Here is a 15,329-nt window from a genome sequence, read left to right as displayed (position 1 = left end):
ACCTGTCCCAAATACTTCACTCAAGAAAGCCTGAGGGTATCAATATTCAGTTTCCAATAAGCTCTGTGGAGTTTTTTGTTTTTAAAAAAGATAGCAAGGTATAGTTTAAAACTAACAACAACATGATCCTGATATTATTATTGTTTTGTGGGTCATTGGACCGCAATAAAGTTTTGATTTTGAAATTATTATTTATGTATATTAATAAGTTGCTAGACTAAAAGCAGCTTGTAAAATGTAGCATACTAGAATAGAAAGCATATAAGGCTAGGATAATTATAATGCAAATTGATTCAGGATGTGCTGAAGCAAAGTAGCTGTACTTCAAACTTCCCACTAATAGAACCCTTGGACTATATAACTTTATTACTATTAAAACTTTTATCATTACACTTTTCTTACAGAGCACAGGGACATTTTGCATTCTGAAGAAAGTGCTTGCCATTGTCTGACAAGAGTCTCCTCACATGTTAGCCCCCTGTGAAATGTGTTTTCTGTTTTATTGAATCCCATTTTACTGTAGACTCAAACCTGCTAGGCAATTTAAACAATTTGTTTCCAGATGCTGGCAGGTTATAAACAACAAAAGGCAGCTGCACCAGAAATGGTTTAGCAGAAAATACCTTTCCCTCCTTTGCTTACATTAGATTAGAAGAAGTAATAGGGTAAACATGAGTGGGCTTGTAGCTTTTGTCCTTATGAGTTAGGAAGAAAACACCTATTATATTTAATTTACAGGGCAACTACTTGAAGCTGGTTTTTTTAAAAAATAATATTTTGATGGGGAAGCTGAAGAATGCCAAATCATATTAGATGAAAAATAAGCAATGAGGCATCAGAAAAGGAAACAGGAAATAACATTCTGAATCCATTTAGATCTACTTGTCTCTATTACAGTGGTACCTCTGGTTACAAATGCTTCTGGCTGCACACAATTCGGGTAACGAGCTCTGCTAACCCGGAAGTACGTGCTCCTGGAAGTGAACTTTGCCCCTGGATACAAGTGGGACAGCGGGTGGCGCAGTGGGTTAAACCACAGAGCCTAGGGCTTGCCGATCAGAAGGTTGGCGGTTCGAATCCCCACAACGGGGTGAGCTCCCGTTGCTTGGTCCCAGCTCCTGCCAACCTAGCAGTTCGAAAGCACGTCAAAGTGCAAGTAGATAAATAGGTACTGCTACAATGGGAAGGTAAACAGCGTTTCCGTGTGCTGCTCTGGTTCGCCAGAAGCAGCTTTGTCATGCTGGCCACATGACCTGGAAGCTGTATGCTGGCTCCCTCGGCCAATAACACAAGATGAGCGCCGCAACCCAGAGTCAGTCACGACTGGACCTAATGGTCAGGGGTCTCTTTATCTTTACAAGTGCGTGCAGCAGGAGGTGCTATTAGTGAAAGTGCGCCTCAGGTTGAGAATGGTTTCTGGTTACGAACGAACCTCCAGAACGGATTAAATTCGTAACCGGAGATACAAGCCACTGATGTAAACTATTCATATATATGGCTAAGATACAAAATACTGTAAGTACAGGATTACATTGAGTTAGAATGGGGGGAAGGGAAAAGGAAAAAAAATAACAACAGAATATTCCAACAATGTATAACTAGGTGGGTAGTCTCTTTTGGGGTATATATAAAAAAGTGAGGAACAAAATACATTGGATAATGTCCAAGTGGATGATTACTAGCTAAAAACAGAGAATTGTGTCTGGCTATATACCAATGAGCATTTTAAAAAGTCAGAGTTCATGTAAAGTAGTCCATCAATAATTTTTATTCACTTCAGCTACTTGCAGAACCATGAAAATACCTAGCCTACTGACACAAATAGGTGTCATCTGCAGATTACTGTATTTCTAATTCTTTATTTATTTTTTATTAAGGTGGCAAATACTATATATATATATATATATATATATATATATATATATATATATCGGAACTGAAGCCATCCATCAGAATAACTCCTGATTATAAACATATTACTAGGAAGTAAATCTATTTGGAATAAATGAGACTTGTTTGTAAATAATGACAGTGATCTGGAGTATGGGTGGAAATATGGTTGAAACATGATGCTATGATGAATTTCCATCTGTGCAAACACTGCAGCTTGCCAGATGGAACGATCCCCCTCTTCCCCCACATGCTATTCTGGAGGTTCTATCAACCTACCCAGAGCCAATTTCAGGGGCATGGTAGGCATGGTGTAAGGGGGAAAGGAGGGGATTCCACTTGCACAAGTGGACACACTGACAGGACTCATTAGGTGAATCCCATGGTGCATATTTGAATGCATAAGGTCCTAAGCATACTGACTAAGATTTAAATCTTGTTGAATTCAGTGGAGTTGCTTTGAGAAAGCACATTTAGGATTGGACACAATTATTTCCAAGGGACATTAATATGCTCTATTTTCAGTAGATTATGCCTAATAATCTTGTTCATGGAGAATTTGGAGAAGGTCCCAGGAGGCCAAGAGCAAGGAGTAGGGTTGCCAGGCACAATAGAGGACAGGACTTCTGTGCCTTTAATTGCCCTGCTCTCTTTTGAGTCTGGAAACCTTAAAGAGAAACCAGCAGACTCTTTGTTTAATTTCCAAGCAAAGGGTCTGCTGGTTTCTCTTTAAGGTTTCCAGACTCAAAAAAGAGCAGGGCAATTAAAGGCACAGAAGTCCTGTCCTCTATTGAGTCTGGCAACCCTAGCAAGGAGACATGAACCCTTCCCCACGGAATGGTTCCAGGTGTCAGCCTACAATACAGCATACCACAGATGAACATTTAACTGATTTGCTTTGCTTTATTATATTTCTATGCTACTTTTAATTCAAATGAATCCCAAAGAAGCCTACAAACAATAAATAACAAGAACATGATAGAACATAATAAAGCATTAATCATACAGAATAATAACAAACTATCAGGGAAGCAATAACATCTATAGACCACTGTCAGCAAAGCAACAACTAAAAACTAAGCTAAACATCACAATTAAAGCAAAAGTCATATGAATAACAAATCAACACAGCACATATACACATGAACAAAATTGCAACCAAAAAATAAATAAACTAAGCACTGTTAAGTTCATGCACACACTTTCTATATTCAGTTGACTGATACAGTACTATAATCACCTCATTAAAATACACATACACATTTCTCTGGAACAACATGAGCAACATCACTCTTACTGCTACTGTGGCACAAATTCTAACTCAGTTTCATAATTGTAGAAATGAAATGGAGGAATTTTTAATTTAGCACATGGAATGCCAAGTTAAACTGAATGTTTTAAAAGCAATTATAAAAGAGCTTTAGGAACTGGAGTGGTGATAGTTAGGTATGTTACCATAGCTGCCAAGTTATCCCTTTTTTTAAGGGATTTTCCATTATGCTGAATAGGCTTCCTCGCAAGAAAAGGGAAAACTTGGCAGCTATGTATGTTACTCATAATGAACACTCTCCATTGCACCTATATCTAGTATCTATTACCTAGTTCTAGTCAGGCTTCTGGGAACTTGTTAGAGTTCTTCCAGGGTACAACCTGGATGTTATGAGATTGCAAAACTGGTTTGAGGAGCACCTGTGGCAAGCTACAAAAAAATAAATTTATGTACTGTTAGCAAAAACAGCTCTATAATACCTAAGAATGTAAAGGCATAATAAGAACCATGCTTTATCAAACCTGGTTCATCTAGTATCCTGGCCCTAGTTGCCTCTGGTAAACCCACAAGCAGGACATTAAGGCAATAGCCTTCTTCTGTTGCTGCTCCCAGCAGCTGGTATCCAGTAGCAAACCACCTCTGAATCTGGAAGTTGCAATGAAGTCACCACGACTAGTAGTTGGTGGTAGATTTTATGCCATGAATTTGCCTAATCACTTTTCAAAGTGACCTAAATTAAAGACTATGACCACATCTCTGTCTCTGAGACATTACAATACAGTATACTGTATTGAAACAAGCAACATGTTTTGTGTTAGGATGCCAGTTGCTGCCCACTTTTTCCATCACAGTCCTATTTTCATTCAATGCTGTAACATCCCAGCCTCTTCAATGTCGTTTCTATTGACTTGTTGCAGTATGAATCCAGCTGTCCATTATGCCATTTCATATTTTTTTTCATAGGAAATGTTTCGCCATAGATGTGGAAGCACTTTGCAAGCCAAAATGATGGACCCATTAGCTAATCTTTTCTACACGCAAATTTATTTTCCAAATTCTCTTTCACAGGTTGATCCTTACTTATCTCAATCAATCCTAAACCACTGGAGTTATATGAGTAAATTTGAACAGCTGCCTTAACAGCAGCAAACTGTATTGAACTATTTTATTAACTAGGAAACAAAACAGAAACATTGCTTCAAACCCAGATTTTGGCTTGGGTGTATTTTTAGAGAGTTATATATGCACAGAGCTTTCAAGCAGTGCATATTATGGAAATGAATGTAGCAGTACGATGCAAGAACACATTTGTATTGAATTGGAAAAGACTTAAGATGCACAATGACAGAGAAAAGGAATAAGATGGTCTCCACAGAAGATAATTTGCAAAAGCCTTACACTCAGTTATCATTTTTAAAAGCAGAACCCTTTTAATTTTGATACTCAACTATTAAGCATTATGAAGTGGTGTGCTAAAAGCAATCTTTTTGATGTGACATGCAAATTATTATAGGTGAACAGTAGTTTAAAACATGACACACAAGGTTTTTTTTGTTTTTGTTTTGCTAAGACAGGTAATGCTCAGCCTCCTGTCTTACGTAACAGTTGCTAGGGTGCACTTTTGCAACGTAGCTCATTTTTGTCTGTTTTGGATTTAATTGCTAGCTTCACAGAATATACACTAATTAGTTGCACATGCTTCTGTCTGGGTTTTGATGTAGTGCCATCTCTTTCATGAGCCTTTGCTTCCATTGTGCTAGACGTCAATAAGGCCCACATCTTTGAACTGCGGTAGAGGCAAAAAAAAGGCTCATCAACATTCCCCTCCCTTGCTTCCTGCCAATACAGTTTGTACTTATTTTCACACATATGCTTGACAAATACATGACTAGCTTTGATACATATTCTCCGTATATATAAAACTTTAACGTATTTCTTATAGTACCGTATTAACCAGTCTATTTTTTAAAAATAAATAGAGTTAAATGCAAATTGGTTAAACTATGCTCTGGTTAGGGATGCGGGTGGTGCTGTGGGTTAAACCACAGAGCCTAGAGCTTGCCGATCAGAAGGTCGGCGGTTTGAATCCTCACGACGGGGCGAGCTCCCATTGCTCGGTCCCAGCTCCTGCCAAACTAGCAGTTCAAAACCACGTCAAAGTGCAAGTAGATAAATAGGTACTGCTACAACAGGAAGGTAAACAGCATTTTCGTGCGCTGCTTTGGTTTGCCAGAAGCGACTTAGTCATGCTGGCCACATGACCTGGAAGCTGTACACCGGCTCCCTCGGCAATAATGCGAGATGAGTGCCACAACCCCAGAGTCGGTCACGACTGGACCCTAATGGTCAGGGGTCCCTTTACCTTTACCTTATGCTCTGGTTACTCTTCATTTGGACTACTACAATGTGCTCAGTGTGAATCTGTCTTTGAAAACTTATCAGAAACTGCAACCATGGCCAAACTGCTAACTGGAGCAGGGTATACAGGGCATGGGGCCCTTTTGTTACAACAATGCTGCTCCTTGGGGCCCTGCAATGCTGTGTCCAGCAAGCATCATTTACAGGCCAGATGCAGATAAGATGCTGAACAAGAGGGCAGGAAGGTGCATTCTCAGGAATGCTCATCCAGAAGCTAGCTGCTAGGAGCTGTGGGACCCTTAGTCTGGATATTGAGCATTCTAGAGTGTCTACATGAAGTTGTGGGGCTTTGAAGGGGATGGCGGTCAGGAAGGCCACCCTCATCACTTGTCATGTCCCTTGGGAGTACAGTCATACCTCCATTTATGACCACAATTGGTTCCGGGAAGCGAGTTCATTGCTCCCTGAGGCATGCTTCTGCACGTGCGCGAATCACCAATAGAGCGCTTCTGTGCGCACACACTGCGCAGATCGCTTCTGCACATCCGAGCGCCACGGAACCCGGATGTAAACACTTTCGGGTCCGCGGTGGTCGGAAACCAAAGCGGTCGCAAATGGAGGCGGTCGCAAACCGAGGTTTGACTGTAAATGACAAATAGGGAAGCATGTCACATACACCATGCAAGCACATTTCTTAAATCCAAATCCTGAAGAGATTACTTGGAGACAAAGCTTCACTGCAACATGTTAGCCCTCTGTTTAGAATTGAGGAATTAGTAGCAGATCCCAAGGGGATCTGATACAATTGTAGTGTTTTGAAAACAATTAGCTGCTATGATAAAACACTGCATTGTTCAGATGTATGTTGAACAGTTTGAACTTTTATAATCATATAAACTCAGTTAAATGAAAATATCAAGTGGCCACATGCAGTGAAATGTCTGGCTGATGATTGCACAGAACCATTTTAATCGCTGCAATGTTAGAAGAGAAATATACTCCATTTGGACAAAGCACAGAGTCCTTTCTATTATATTATGAAAGTATATTATGAAAGTACAGATATAAGCTTAATTTATCATTCAATACATAGGTGGGGAGCTTTGCCCCCCGCAAGGGGTGCATTCCCCTGGGAATAACTTGACAGATCCCACATGCCAATGTGGGGCAAGGTGGGTGGGTAGGTCCACCTGTACTCTTTCTTCCTGGTCACAGCCACACACTTTGCATTGAAAGCACATGGCTTCCCCCAAAGAATTCTGGGAACTGTAGTTTATTAAGGGTGCTATGAATTATGGCTCTGTGATGGGTAAAATACAGTTCCCAGGAGATTTTGGAGGGAGGGGGCGTTAAATGTACCTTTACACACATCCTTACCTCATTCATCCATTCAGCTACAAACATCCATTCTTTTGCTTTCCCTTCTCTCTCTTCTCCCTTCCCTCTCTCTTTCTCCCCCACTCTCTCTCATGTTCTCATTCACCCATAGAACAATTGTTTAGTCGTTTAGTCGTGTCCGACTCTTCGTGACCCCATGGACCATAGCACGCCAGGCATTCCTGTCTTCCACTGCCTCCCGCAGTTTGGTCAAGCTCATGTTCGTAGCTTCGAGAACACTGTCCAACCATCTCGTCCTCTGTCGTCCCCTTCTCCTAGTGCCCTCCATCTTTCCCAACATCAAGGTCTTTTCCAAGGATTCTTCTCTTCTCATGAGGTGGCCAAAGTATTGGAGCCTCAGCTTCACGATCTGTCCTTCCAGTAAGCACCCAGGGTTGATTTCCTTCAGAATGGAGAGGTTTGATCTTCTTGCAGTCCATGGGACTCTCAAGAGTCTCCTCCAGCACCATAGAGCAATTAGGCTTAGGAAAAAAGCTGCCATTGCCACCAATGAAATCTTTCCCCCTTAATCCTATCACCACTTGGGGAGATGTGCCTTTTTGTGGTAGGGGAGGTTCATGGCACGTGGGGAGGACTGAACTAAATCTTCTCTCCCCAGCTGCCACCCCCATCAGCACATACTCACATGGCAATTAGGTTTAGGGGAAATTTTCTGATGGATATGAATGGAAGCTCCCCATACCTCAGCTTAATTGTTGTGCAGCAAGGAGTGAAGCTGTGGGCCATATCTGGTTTGCAAGTATATGAAATGTGTTGTCTTTGTGAAATGCTTTTGCAAAATATTGCTTGACCATTAGCCACAAGATATCTTCTGACCCTGTTCTTCTGGAGAATCGTTATGGTGTCAATTATTTATGGTTTTTGCTTTACATTTCATGTTTTTAAAAACTGGTGTGCGTCACCCAGACCCCGTTTGGTATGAGGTGACTAATAAAAGTGCTGGAAGGCCTTTCCTCTTTGCAGAGGGGAGGGGTTGCAAGCGCGAGCCGATTCCTGCGCTGGCAGGGGGCATAATCGGCCCCCTGTATCAGCCTTTCTCCGCTGCTGCGCCAGGCCCCTTCAGCTAGCCAATAGGGCTGGCTGGTGGGCAGGGCTGGGCTGCATTTAAGCCGCTGTGGCAGTGCTGGGGTCTACATTCGGCTTCCTGCTTGAGCCAGCATTTGTGGCATGGGCAACAACCTTGCTTTGCCTGCAGGCATTCGTGTTTCCTGGATTTCAAGACGTGGCATGCAATGGGATGAGTTGAGTCATCTTGAAATGTATTGTCAGAGCTTGATTGCAGCTGGGAATTGTCAGGGGCTTGACACTGCTGGACCTTGTCTCTGCTGAGCCTTAAGCCTGCACTTTCTGTCCTCTGCATATGAGAAAGAGGAGGAAGAGGAGCTTCAAGAGCAGCATAGGTCTGAATAGACAAGATATTTAGAAAGGAAAGCATTGCTTTGGCATTGGAGATTCAGTAGGAGGAGGCAACAAGGAACTCTTCCTTCATTAAAACCAGGGGCAGGTCAGGGAAGTAAACTCCTTTTAGAAACGGGTATTCAGGGAGAAGAGAAGGGTGGAAGAATTTTACCCAGGAACCCCAGGCTCAATGATGAGAAGAGTTCTCCTATATACTAACAGTCAGGAGCTCACCAAGAGCTCTTGGAAGATGAAATTGTGAAGCTCTGAGAGCACTCGCAAGTTGGCTGCTCTCACCAGGAGTGATTCTAGAACAGACAGGGCTCTATTTACATTTTAAATACTTTTAAATTTTGTATGGTTTCAAACTGAGGTGCTATGTGGGTACCCTATGCTCCTTTGGGATATTAATCTAATAAATAATAACAGCAAATGGATTAAATAAATGCATAAATCACAGCTATTATTGTTTTTGCATAAAATGCCGATTTGTAAGTATACCGTTTCTGTGGCTTTCTTATGAACATACAGCCACTTTTATCTGGTCACAGCTGAAATCCCAAGACACTTCTTGGATCCAAATAACATTCAGCCAGTTTCACAGCTTGTCTTTTTCCTTAAAAAAATAAAAAATAACAGCCCTTCGCAGGGCCAGATGCTGAATAGCAAGGAAAAAAGCTTTTGAAACTGAAAAGCACTGCAAAACTATTTTGAGATTACAGCCTTAAGCTAATTTTCTTAATAAACAACTCCCTTCTGCTCTAGTCTCATTTCAAACATGCCTCCTGCAATGCAGTGTGATCTGTTTTGCTTTAGACATCTACCGTAATAGAGCCAGTGCTCCGATTAATATGTTTAGAAGTGCCCCCATGTGAACTGTCAGCACTGATGCAGCCATATGGAAAAGTAAGATATGACTCTGGGGATGCACACTCATGCCCAGTGCTCCTGAAGCCCCACTCATGTGATTTGTCTCCGGCATAAGGATGGGTGTGTGTGCATGGGTGGGCATCCAATGAATGGCACATTGGAATGGATGTCACAGGTCATATATTATTTCTCCACGTGGTGATGTTATTCTGTCTAGAAGTCTTTTGTACATATGAACCGGGGCTACTGGCACTTATGCTATGTGTTCCATGAGGATTTTTCACATGCACAGTGATCAAATATATGAAATTAGTTTTTATCAGTGGGCTGATGAAACTTGATTCTATTTGTCTTTTTCATCTGCTCCAGATGAAACTAATGCCTACCTGGCAAAATTTATATTGTGCAGGTGTCTTCAAGGTTATTCTCCAGCTATCAAAGGAAAGCCTCTTTTATTTACCAACTTGAATTTTAATTATGATTTGTTTTTAGAGTATTTCCTGAGTTCTTTGATCTTTATTTTTACTGTATTTTGTATGTCACCTTGCAGGTTCCCAATGGAAAGATGAGATTTTATTTTAAAGGAACACTTAAATGATATTAACACACACCACTTACATTTTTTGCCATTGCACAACCTAAACTTGTGTTCATGTACTCTCTCCTCCCCTTTAATCAGTCTTCTGATTAAAGAAACACATTTTGAAGGAACACAGTTTGCTGTTGCATACACACAATTGGCAAACTTCTAAACCAGGATTTCAAAGCAGAATTTGCCAGTTCATACGCAATGGCAAACAGCACTTTCTACTAAAGTGAAAGTATCCTATTAAAACAGGTCATGTGAAATGTATTGGAAGAATGCCTAAAAAAAGACTGTGCATACTCAAGGCTTGTTAAAACAACACCACATCATGTTCTGGCATTTCATGACATATGAGCCAACCAATCCAACGGGATATACAACTTAAGAAACTGGTCTTAAAACACTACGAGGCAAAGCTTAAATATCCCATTTGAACATGAGCTCTTAAAAATTGTATATCTTTTATTTGGGGGGGGGGGGAAACAACCTAGGAAATACATGCAAACACAATCCAGAATTTTCTCCTAGGCAACAAGAAAAAAAAGCAGTTTCTAAAAAGTGGAAAGGAGAAAAGGAGAGAATGACATGTAAAAGTGCATGCGGTTTAATTAGAGAGAAGAACATGCTGTATCCAGGCACATGAGAAAAAATATTAATTTAGATAAAATGCCATTTTTTAATCATATACAATTAAAACATTATCTTCTCTACTCTCAGGTGATTATGAAATCCAAGGATGACCCACCCACTAAAAGTTCATAATTAACTATGAAACTCTGAAGGCATAATTTGAGTAACTCGGCATACTTAAATCTGATACAGACAACGTATGTAATTACACAAAAAAAGGAAACCGTTTTCATATGGAAATTATTCTGAAACTTAAATAACCTTTCATTCTTATATCTCATAACATGACAAACACTTAAGCAGAAGTGGTATAATGGAAGATGATGTTGAAAGGAAGGCTTTCACATTTAATATTGACATGTAGATAAATATAAATGTTGGTACAACTTTACTGAAGTGCTGATATATATACTAAAGCTGCAATCTGATGCCCTATCAGGGCCTTATTGGACTGAATGGAACTTCCTCTTGAGTAAATGTTCTCAAGATTATCCTGCAAGGTAGCTACATAAAAGTTTTAAAAACAGGGAACTCCTGAACTATTTGCCTGCTTCCTGGTTCTGTCTAACCTCAGATGGAACCAAAACTGTCTTCAGCACACTGTCCTCCAGCATCTGGAAACCAGATGGAGAAGAAATGGAGACCATCCATGGCTGGTGACCAAAATAGCAACCAATTGCAGCCATCTTTTCCTAAAGCTGCACCATCTAATATCAGCTAGTCTTACTGTTTGTGAAAAACAGATCCGGGAACCTGGAAAACATTTTTCGGCAAGATACAACATGCTCTGTGGTTTGATGGCAATTACACATGCAATTAATTTCAGGAAACTGGATTGAAAAAAATGCTATGGTAGCCAGGGGAGGGGAGGAGACTGAGTTGCTTTGAGCGGGACATGACAGTACATGTAAACTACATATTAAATGTCTTCATCTGTAACAATTTAGCTTGATGGATGCTTTTTCTTAGGGAAAAAAGAGCTTTGCAAAGGAGTAATGGTGAATAAGCAGTGGTGTCATCAGATTTTTTTTTTTTAAAAAAATTAGTAGACACCTAAGTGCATTTCTGGGGATAAGAGTTTTGCCCAACACATAGATTTCTGAAGGAGGAATATTAGTCCTCTCCTAAGGAGGTTTTATCTGAAGATGATCCTATTGCTTTTGATGGAACTTTCTTTCTAGGAAGCACATGCTCAGGATTGCAGTCTTGATTTTATATTCCACTTTATGATTTGTGTCTGTAAAAGGTGCCTTTCTTTCAAGTAGCCTCAGAAGTCCAACATAACAGGTGTGTAAGGAAGAGTTACTTCCATGGAGAGCATTTACCCTCTTTGCTGCCTTCTGGAGATGCTCATATTAAACTTTTCCCTACTTGCTACACTGCTCCAAATCACTCTCTTCTGCACCCAGGGTGTTCCACATGCTTGTTTATAGCAAGTGCATGTTTGGAATGCTGTGAGGGAAAGCAGCTGGAGGAAGCAGTTTTGACTGAAGAAGCAGGAAAGAATTAAGAACTCATTTCTGCAATTTCTGTATGCAAAACTATCCCTTTCTCAAGTGCTTTTCCCTAGGAAAAACAAAAACAAAAAATGGCCTTTTGTTAGATGCATATGCATGTGTAATGTGTAGTTCAACCCAAAGAATGCTGCTGCCTGGGCCTTTGAGATAAGGTGCAGTAGAAATTATAAAAATGAATAAAGAGCAGCAAACGATTCCCTTTAGTGCCAGTCTTTTGAACTGAAGACAAAAATATTTATACAGGAAATATCTTGAAGCTTGTGGAGCAGGTTCTGAGAAATGTCAGAATAATCCCATATTAAGGCAGAGTCGAAAGAAACCAGAATTATTTGCAATTAAATATGAATTAAAACAAGGTGTTCTGCTGAAGTTGTCATAAATACTGGCTTCATGTTTTTAAGTAGCTTTTAATGTAAAAAATTGTGAATGAAGTTTTTACTTTTCACAAACTCAGAAAATGTGGCCCTCAAAAGGAACACAGCATGATATTTTTATGTTGTAAGGAACTGAAATACTTGTCTAAAATGGTGGGATGTGGCACAGAAAACAGATGAACAACATGGTGCTCTAATTCCTGTGGCAAATAATAGACAATACTCAGATCCATATCAGACTAGATATGATTTGAGATTCACTAGATATGATTTGAGATTCACTTGGTAAAATCAAGGTCGGCGTTAACATTTATTTATTTATAAAATAAGTTGTGTACAACAATATATAAACAATACAAAATGGAAACCATTAAAATATTATACAATGGAAGTCTCGAATTTCGACTCTTGTGTAGGAATAAATTTTCTTTACCACAAGAAATGAGTTTTAAAGCTTATACTGCAGGGAAAATGTTACAAAATGGCAGAAAATGAACTAGCAGTGGTTCAGTCCTTACACTATTTCTCCCTCTGATCACAGAGAGAATTTAAGCAAGTTTTACATAGTTTTCATTGCTAAAACCAAAATGGATCTCTTTCCTTTCTCTGCATGCTGGCATCTCACAATGCCTCTCCTTCTGTGTTACAAGCAGCCTCATTTTTATATATACAAATAGACAGGTACTTGGATTTGTTGAGTCCAGTCTTAAACCTACCACACCCAGTAGAAAAACACAAGTTCTGTCACCACACAAGAAAACCCCCACAATGCACTTAAACACAGCATTTTATGTGCATTAAATTTACAACGTTAACAAGTCTCACATATAGCTCATTACAGTCATCCAGTCTCAAGGTTCCCAACACATGGGCTACAATGGCCAAGTTATCCGGATCCAGATGTAGGAGGTATAGCAGATGAAGGTGGTAAAAGGCATTTCTAGCCTCAGTGGTGACTTGGTTCACTAATGAAAAAGAGGTATTCACAAATATCCCCGAGGTCTGTGCCTGTTCCCTTAGAGGGAGTGCAGTCCTGCCCAGAAAAGTCAACTGGCTTAACTTCCAAACACACTTTATTAGTCCCCATCCAGTCTGCCACTGCATTAAGGCACTGGTCCAGGGTTTGCACTGTGTCCTCTCATTCAGATCTTGTGGAGAAACAGAACTCTATAAAATCAATGTACTTGGAGCACTGATCTAAACCTTTCCATCTATGGCAGTAGTCCTATTGTCTGCCTGTTGCAATAGAAGTTAGACTACCAGGTATGAGCAGCTTCAACTTAATGGAATGTGATCCCCCATAAAGTACATGTATGACTCCTTCATTAGTGGCTTTGAAAAGCAGCGTCAATGCATTTTTAATTTTGATCCATGTTCTATTAATGGTTGTCTCTTAGTCATGTTTTTACTGTTCATTTTAAACAAGTATAATTGAAAATTTGTATTTATATACATATGGAGTTGTTTTTAACTTTTAATATGCTGTCAATTGTACGGTTTTATGCACTGTTGTTGTAAAACCACTTTGATTTTTAAAAAAATCCATAGTGGTATATCAATATTTGTATAAATAAATAATGCTGTTTTTTTGTTGTATGACAAACTTTGTATACTAATTGGTAGCACAATTGTACTGAAAGGTAGGAGATGGGAGAGAGAGAGAGAGAGAGAGAGAGAGAGAGAGAATGATCAATGATTGTCATTTACCAAAACTAAAAACTAAAAACCCCAAAACTCATATGTATGGAAGACAAAGCCTACACAATAGGGAGAAATGTACTGTAATGTGAGAGGTTAATAAGGAAATGATTGAGGTAGCTGTCACAGCTCATCAGAACAGTAAGCCAAGATAAACAGAGAACAGGGATCACATTTGGAAATAGCTGAATAAATAATAAAAGATTTATTAAAGTATTCAAGGAAGTCCTTGCTTTCTGTTTAAGAATGATGGGCAGAGCAATCTGAAGTGTACCGGTGGTGGGAGTGAGTGAAGAGGTGGAGTGTCTGCTGCTTTGTAGGATAAATGAATAGCAGACTGTTGCAAGCTAGGGAGCATAAAGGTAGTGCTGTGCAATGTTCTAATGAACAGAGAGTACACAGAGATAAGGTAGATGTACCCTGACAGGAAATATAGATTACAGTTAGGCTGAGTCAAGTGTACAGAAGTGAAGCCAGTCTGTGTATACTGTCAAAAGGTTAAAGATAGGGAGAAAGATAATGTATTCTGAGAAGGTGCTCTGCACATGGATAGGTAGTGTGTAATGGAGAGGGAGACCCAAATAGACATCCTGGAACATTGAATTTATGTGAAGAACATGTGATGGGGACCTGGGGGTGTAGGCCTACACATGCATGACACTGGCACAAAAAGAAGTGTGGAAAAGCTCCATGTGTGTCTAAACCAGGCATCCCCAAACTGCGGCCCTCCAGATGTTTTGGCCTACAACTCCCATGATCCCTAGCTAACAGGACCAGTGGTCAGGGAAGATGGGAATTGTAGTCCAAAACATCTGGAGGGCCAAAGTTTGGGGATGCCTGGTCTAAACTCTAAACTGCCTACCTAGCAGTTCAAAAGCACGTCAAAGTGCAAGTAGATAAATAGGTACCTCTCCAGCGGGAAGGTAAACGGCGTTTCCGTGTGCTGCTCTGATTAACCAGATTAACCTTTCTGGTCCCTAAGGCTATGTTCACCCACTGGTAAATAAAGTTGCAGGGGAAAGTGGGATTAATTGGAGGAGACTGGAGGAGCTTCAAGGCCAAGTCCTCATACTGAATTTTAAATCTTGATAAAATCTAATTTCTACAGCTTCCAAAGTCTGACTGACTTGTATTCGCCACAGTGGGATGTGGGAGGTACTTGCTTTCCTTTCACCAGTTTTGTAAGCCCTCTCCCCCAAAAGCACTGTGTGTAGAGAATTAACTACGCCAGCTCTAAGCTAGTGTGATTAGCTGGGTTTTAGGGCTTAAAACAGCTACAGTCGGTGAAAATATGCCCACAAAACTTTCTATCGCCATTATCAGGAGCCTCCACAGTAAAT

The sequence above is a fragment of the Zootoca vivipara genome, chromosome 4 (assembly GCF_965207765.1).
Source record: "Zootoca vivipara chromosome 4, rZooViv2.hap1.1, whole genome shotgun sequence".
Classification (NCBI taxonomy): domain Eukaryota; kingdom Metazoa; phylum Chordata; class Lepidosauria; order Squamata; family Lacertidae; genus Zootoca; species Zootoca vivipara.
Note: the sequence above shows the minus strand (reverse complement) of the source record.